Source organism: Saimiri boliviensis, chromosome 10 (genome assembly GCF_048565385.1).
Source record: "Saimiri boliviensis isolate mSaiBol1 chromosome 10, mSaiBol1.pri, whole genome shotgun sequence".
NCBI lineage: Eukaryota > Metazoa > Chordata > Mammalia > Primates > Cebidae > Saimiri > Saimiri boliviensis.
In genome coordinates this window covers 66,386,175-66,393,807 of record NC_133458.1, presented here as the reverse complement: position 1 = coordinate 66,393,807, position 7,633 = coordinate 66,386,175, and positions in this window count along the sequence as shown.

Below are 7,633 nucleotides of genomic sequence, written 5' to 3'. Positions count from 1 at the left end.
TAAACGCTCAACCATATTTTCTGTGATTGTTTTTTATTCACTGTGAGAGCACCAAAGACTTCTTGTTTTAATGTAAGTATTTTCTGTAGTCATTGACTTTCCACGGATTATTTTCAAACCCTTTGAAGATTAAATTACCATGGACTGACACCTTGTGGTGGAAATCGAATCTTACACTCGTTTCTAGTGAAACTAGAAAATAATTTAAAAGTTTTAGAAAAAAAAATCTGCGTAATCTTTATTGTGTATGTATGGCACAGACTACAAAGAATTAAGACTTGTTAAGTGTGTCTAAGCATTGTTGAATTTAAAAAGTGATCATAGGTCTTAAATGGTCACATAAAACAATATGCTTTTATTGTTTAACATTTGGTAGAAAAAAGATCATTCTCTTTTTTACAATCTATTTTCCATATGAAAAGGGCAAAGAATTATTATTGTGTTAACATAATAATATATGTTAATAATAATATGGCTAAGTATAGCAAGCTCCACTTAAAATTGCTTTTCCTTTTCTAATTAAAACATTTAAAATCAAACCCTAAATATTTTTGTTTTGTAATTAGATTTTAGCGATTTTATTTCTGCATTTCTTATAAAAGTTTCTTTTTGCCCAATAGCTTTGTGCGGAGAATAAAGTATGTTCTAAAGTAAAATGATTAAAAATGTGACATTGTTTACGAATTAGGGTTTGTAGATATCGTAAAAGCAACACAATATTAAATGAAGAAAAACATATTACTAAAAAGCTTTTATTGAATTGCCAGGAGTTAGTATCATAGATGAACTATCTGCAATTTTTGCATAAAAATAACCTGTAATTTGAGATATGAGATACATAAACATTTCTTTTGGTGGGGGGGAATACAATGCCTGAACATCTCAGAATGCTGAGTCAGCCTCGTGTGTGTGTGTGTGTGTGTGTGTGTGTGTGCACGCACCCACCCCCCCCCCACACACACATTTTTTATTATGTTTTAGGCTTTGGGGTACATGTGAAGAACATGCAGGATTGCTGCACAGGTACATACATGGCAATGTGGTTTGCTGCCTTCCTCCCCATCACCTATATCTGGCATTTCTTCCCATGTTCTCTCTCCCCAACTCCCCACCCCCTTCTGTCCTTTCCCTAGTTCCCCGCTACAGACCTCAGTGTGTGTTGCTCCCCTCCTTATGTCCATGTGTTCTCATTGTTCAACACCCATCTATGAGTGAGAACATGTGGTGTTTGATTTTCCCTCATCAGTTTGCTGAGAATGATAGTTTCCAGGTTCATCCATCTTCCTACAAAGGACACGAACTCATTGTTTTTGATGGCTGCATAGTATTCCATGGTGTATATGTGCCACATTTTTCCTGTCCAGTCTATCATCAATGGGTATTTGGTTAGGTTCCAAGTCTTTGCTGTTCTAAACAGTGCTGCAATTAACATCCATGTGCATGTGTCCTTATAATAGAACGATTTATAATCCTTTGGATATATACCCAGTAATGGGATTGCTGGGTGAAATGGATTTTCTATTTCTAGGTCCTTGAGGAATTGCCAAACTGTCTTCCACAATGATTGAACTAATTTATACTCCCACCAACAGTGTAAAAGTGTTCCTATTTCTCCACATCCTCTCAGCATCTGTTGTCTCTAGATTTTTTAATGATCTCCATTCTAACTGGCGTGAGATGGTATCTCAATGTGGTTTTGATTTACATTTCTCTAATGACTGGTGATGATGAGCATTTCTTCATATGTTTGTTGGCCTCATATATGTCTTCTTTTGTAAAGTATCTGTTCATATCCTTCACCCACTTTTGAATGGGCTTGTTTGCTTTTTCTTGTAAATCTGTTTTAGTTCTTTGTAGATTCTGATATTAGCCCTTTGTCAGATGGGTAGATTGCAAAAATTTTTTCCCATTCTGTGGGCTGCCAAGTCACTCAATGATTGTTTCTTTTGCTGTGCAGAAGCTCTGGAGTTTAATTAGGTCCTATTTGTCTATTTTTGGATTTTGTTGCCAATGCTTTTGATGTATTAGTCATGAAGTCCTTGAATACACCTATGTCCTGAATGGTTTTGCGTAGATTTTTTTTTTCCTAGGGTTTTTATGGTGTTAGGTCTTATGTTTAAGTCTTTAATCCATCTGGAGTTAATTTTAGTGTAAGGTGTCAGGAAGGGGTCCAGTTTCTGCTTTCTGCACATGGCTAGTCAGTTTTCCCAACACCATTTATTAAACAGGGAATCCTTTCCCCATTGCTTGTTTTTGTCAGGTTTGTCAAAGATCAGATGGTTGTAGATGTCTGGTGTTGCTCCGAGGCCTCTGTTCTGTTCCATTGGTCTATATCTCTGTTTTGGTACCAGTACCATGCTGTTTTGATTACTGTGCCTTGTAGTATACTTTGAAGTCCGGTAGTGTGATGCCTCCAGCTTTGTTCTTTTTGCTTAGAATTGACTTGGCTATGCGGGCTCTCTTTTGGTTCCATATGAAGTTTGAGGTGTTTTTTTTCCTTCTTCTGCGAAGAAGATCATTGGTAGCTCGATGGGGATAGTGTTGAATCTATAAATTACTTTGGGCAGTATGGCCATTTTCACAATATTGATTCTTCCTAACCATGAGCATGGAATGTTTTTTCATCTGTTTGTGTCCTTTCTTATTTTGTTGAGCAGTGGTTTGTAGTTCTCCTTGAAGAGGTCCTTTACATTCTTTGTTAGTTGTATTCCTAGGTATTTTTTCTCTTTGTAGCAATTGTGAATGACAGTTCGCTCTTGAGTTTGGCTCTTTAAGTCTGTTATTGGCGTATAGGAATGCTTGTCATTTTTGACCATTGATTTTGTATCCTGAGACTTTGCTGAAGTTGCTTATCAGTTTCAGTAGATTTTGGGCTGAGATAATGGGGTCTTTTAAATATACAATCATTTTCAAAACAAGTGTGGCTTGTGGAAAGCCACATTATGCTACTGCAAATGTTGAAAGGCCGGGTGCTAGTTTTGCTGTGACTCTAAAGAACTAGAGGATTTACAATGGGAATTCAACCATGAGTTATAAATAAATTTGTATCTTTCAGAATATTCTGTAATAAACTGAAATATAGTGAGAGAGCATATTAGCAAAACGGACCTCAGTGTTATCTGAGGTCAAATACTAAACTGGTGACTTGATAATAATATGCTGTGGAGAAAATGTAATTTAGAATCCATGAGTATTTTTGCCTGACCAATAAGCAACCTGATCTTAGAACCTGATGAGACTACCATTTTAAAAGTAAATGGAAAACTATGGTGTGAGAGAGGAAATAAAAAATATCATACTATTAAAGAAAATCACAATGAGCAATAGATAGTAAATTGTAAGTGAATGACAAGAATTATATTTAGTTTTCTCCTTTGGAAATCAAATTAACCGCTGAGGGGACAGCAAAATGATCAACACTATTTCCAAGTTTGTGTCTTACTGTGGAAGAATGGTCAGACTTTTATTTTTTATTTTATTATTATTATTATTTTTTGAGATGGCGTTTCCCTCTTGTTGCCCAAGCTGGAGTGCAATGGTGTGATCTTGGCTCACTATAACCTCTGTCTTCTGGGTTCAAGTGATTCTCCTGCGTCAGACCTCCTAGTAACTGGGATTACAGGTGCCTGACATCATACCCAGCTGATGTTTTGTTTTGTTTTGTTTTTTCGAGACGGAGTTTTGCTCTTGTTACCCAGACTGGAGTGCAATGGCACGATCTCGGCTCACCGCAACCTCCGCCTCCTGGGTTCAGGCAATTCTCCTGCCTCAGCCTCCTGAGTAGCTGGGATTATAGGCATGTGCCACCATGCCCAGCTAATTTTTTGTATTTTTAGTAGAGACGGGGTTTCACCATGTTGACCAGGATGGTCTCGATCTCTTGACCTCGTGATCCACCCGCCTCGGCCTCCCAAAGTGCTGGGATTACAAGCTTGAGCCACCGCGCCCGGCCATGTTTTGTATTTTTAGTAGAGACCGGATTTCACTATGTTGGCCAGGCTGGTCTTGAACTCCTGACCTCAGGCAATTCACCTGCCTTAGCCTCCCAAAATGCTGGGATTACAGGCCTGTACCGCCACACCCAGCCGACTTTTATTTTAAATGAAGGCAAAAATTTCCTAAACTTCAAGGAGAAATATTTTGTCAAAATGATTGTTTTAAGACAGACATGGTAAAGCTTCACTAGCCAAAATTTCTGATTCTGTTAACCTCATATGATACATTTGCTTCACTTGTTCAAGATCTAATGTCATCTTCAAGTATTGATCAGTTTGTCCCTAGTATCTGCGTTTAAAAGTGGTAAGGGGTAGAGTGAGTCTCCCAAACTCAAAGTCCTCTATTGCTCTTTCACCTACACAGGCAACAGTAAACATCTTTTCAGGTAGGTTTTAAGAGTAGGTGCTTCATTTCAAAGCTCGCAGACCTCTGCCTGAATACTGCTCAGTGATGTTCAGAATGCTGTGATATATTCTATTGGGTTTAAATATGTTGTGATTTATGAAAAGACTAAAGTTCCTGGCAATGGTACCGTATTAAACCTTATCAGCTATTTACATCCTACTATAAATGAGTATTTCAGCTTTTTCTGAAACTATGTTCTAGCACACAGAAAGAACTCTTATACTAGAAGGTTGTAAAGGGGTTATACCTTAGGAAAAAAAGAAGTGTTAGGACCACAAGGACAAATTTTTCCAACTTCATAGTATTATTCATTCTAGGCAATTTCTCCCTTCCCCATATGTCCATATCAAACACTCCATGATAGCGAAATAAGCTATCTTTAAATCTCTCTATCTTGGTTCTCTTTGTTATAGTAGTTTAGCTCATGCTCTACCTTGTTTGATATAGTATTATAACACTTTTCAGAGTCTATCCATGTTAGAGATTTTTGTTTGTTTATATTTCTCCCATTAAATTGTGAGCTCTAAAATAGCAGAGACTTTGCTATTTTTATCTTTGCATCTCTTGTAAATTAAACATCGATGGAACAGATTCAAAGTAAATGCTTGTGGAATGTGACTTTAGCCCTGGGCCCCAGTGAAGTCTTATAAAGCACATGGATATGGAACCCATGAATGTCTAGGCATCATGTAGACAAAAGCTGTGGGCAGACATCCATTTGTTTTATAGGGAACATTTTTTTATTTAATCTATTGTCCTTAATCCATATCCTCCTCCTTCTTGCTTTCTGTTACAGGAACGTGTGGGTCCAGGGATGCCACTGTCACAGGAGCTACAGGTCTTTGATGTCTTGAGTTGTAGGAGATAGGGAGCTGGAGAATATTGAATGGGCTACCGGGTCCAATGGGTAGTTGAAGAATGCTCATCAGTAGCGTTGGAGCTGAAATTATCTATTTATTTATTTTTAGAGACAGGGTCTCACTCTGTTACCCAGGCTGGAGTGCAGTAGTGTGATCATAGCTCACTGCAGCTTCAAACACTTGGGCTAAAGCCGTCATTCTACCTTAGCCTCGTAAGTAGCTAGGACTACAGGTGCACATTACCATGCCTGGCTAATTTTTAACTGTTTTGTAAAGACAGCGTCTTGCTGTATTGGCCAGGCTGGTCTTGAACTCCTGTCCTCAAGCGATCCTCCTGCCTTGGCTTCCAAAAGTGTTGAGATTACAGACATGAGCCACCATGCCTGGCTTGACCTAAAATTTTCAGTAATGGACTCTGCCTTAGGAGTCACAACATGTTTACTTTTTCCTAGATTTGAGCTTCCAGAAGAAAGGATGAAAAAAGGGATACTGTGGCTTATGAAAATACAACTGTTTCCCAAGACTGTATTATGTGGCTTTATATATTACTTCATTTAATTCCCTCAATATCCCTGCTGTATAGTTATTAACTTCAGTTTATAGTTGAAGTTTAGCTTAGAACATTTAAGTAACCTGATCAAAGTTTTTAGAGGTCAAGCTGAGATGTCAGACGAAGTCTATTTGATTTCAGTGCTCTTTCCACTGTACTGGACTGTCTCTATGACCACTTATAATCAATCAAAGTTTCCTCAGGATACACAAAATTGGGAGGATTCAGGGAGGTAATAGTTAACAAAAAGTATCTTATGATATATTCAATTTTTCTTTGGTATCAGTTATGTTATGGACTAAGCTACTACAACAAAGAAGACCAAAATAATGTAGAGTGATTCTAAGAAGGTAGTTTCACTGTCATGTACTGAGTATTCTAATCTAGTAGAGTTGATCTGCCTCATGAGGTCGTTCAGGGATTCCCAGCTTCTTCCATCTTGTTGCTCTACTGTCTCCAAGTGCACTGATCTCGGCTTTGTGATTGAAGTTGTGGGATGGCTACAACCGTGATCTAGCTTGCAAGAAAGGAATGAGTACAAGACGGGGACAAGTTATTTTCTTAGAAGAATTAAGACAGAAACTGTCCAATCACTTCCTCTCATTTTCCATTGATGATAATTTACTTATATGGCAAGATAGGCAGGGAAAGTAGTCTCTAACCAGGTGGATAGTTTTTAAGGTCTACCACTGTGGAAGCAAGGATAGTAAATTTTGGCGAACAACTGGAAGCCTCTATCACATTCTTACCTGTAATTCTAATCTCCATGTTTATACTAGATTGGGCAGTTTGAATTCTTTCTTCATTAGGCTGAATGCTTTCTTCATTCTGGATTCTTTCTGGGGGCTCAGGGGGCAAACTTGTTAGTCATCAGCATGTCTTACACTGGAGACCTCTTATGTGTCCTTACCACCAACATCCTTGTGTAGAGGTTTTCTCACATGGCCTTCCTGTTGGCCTTCCATTTATGTCTGGACATGAGGAATACTCAGTGGGAGCACTGCTTGGTTCCACCAGGGCTGTCCTTTCTATCTATCTGACATGGTTTTAGCTGTGTCCTCACTGAAATCTCATCTTGAATTGTATTTCCCATAATTCCCATGTGTTGTTGGAGGGATCTGGTGGGAAATAATTGAGTCATGGCGGTGATTTTCCCCATACTATTCTTGTGGTAGTGAATAAATATCATGAGATCTTACGGTGTTATAAGGGGTAAGTCCTCTTTCTTTTTTGCCTGCTGCCATGTAAGACATGCTTTTCACTTTCTGCCATGATTGTGAGGTTTCTCCAGCCACATGGAACACTGATTGAGTCCATTAAACTTCTTTTTCTTTACAAATCACCCAATCTTGGGTATGTCTTTATTAACAGTGTAAAAACAGGGGTGTTGCTGAAAATGTGGAAGCGACTTTGGATTTGGTAACAGACAGAGGTTGAAACAGTTTACATAATGATAAAAGGATCAATGCAACAAGAAGAGCTAACGATCCTAAATATATACGCACCCAATACAGGAACACCCAGATACATAAGACTTATAAAGAGACTTAGACTCCCCCACAATAATAGTGGGAGACTTCAACATCAATATTAGACAGATCAATGAGACAGAAAATTAACAAGGATATCCAGAACTTGAACTCAGATCCGGAACAAGTAAACTTAATAAACATTTATAGAACTCTCCACTTTAAATACACAAAATATGCACTATAATCAGTACCACATCACACCTACTTAGGTTTAAATGAAATATTGGTTGGCTGCTTGTTTTTTATTTTCTTCCCTCATTTTTTCATGTCTCCATTATTAAGCACAATTA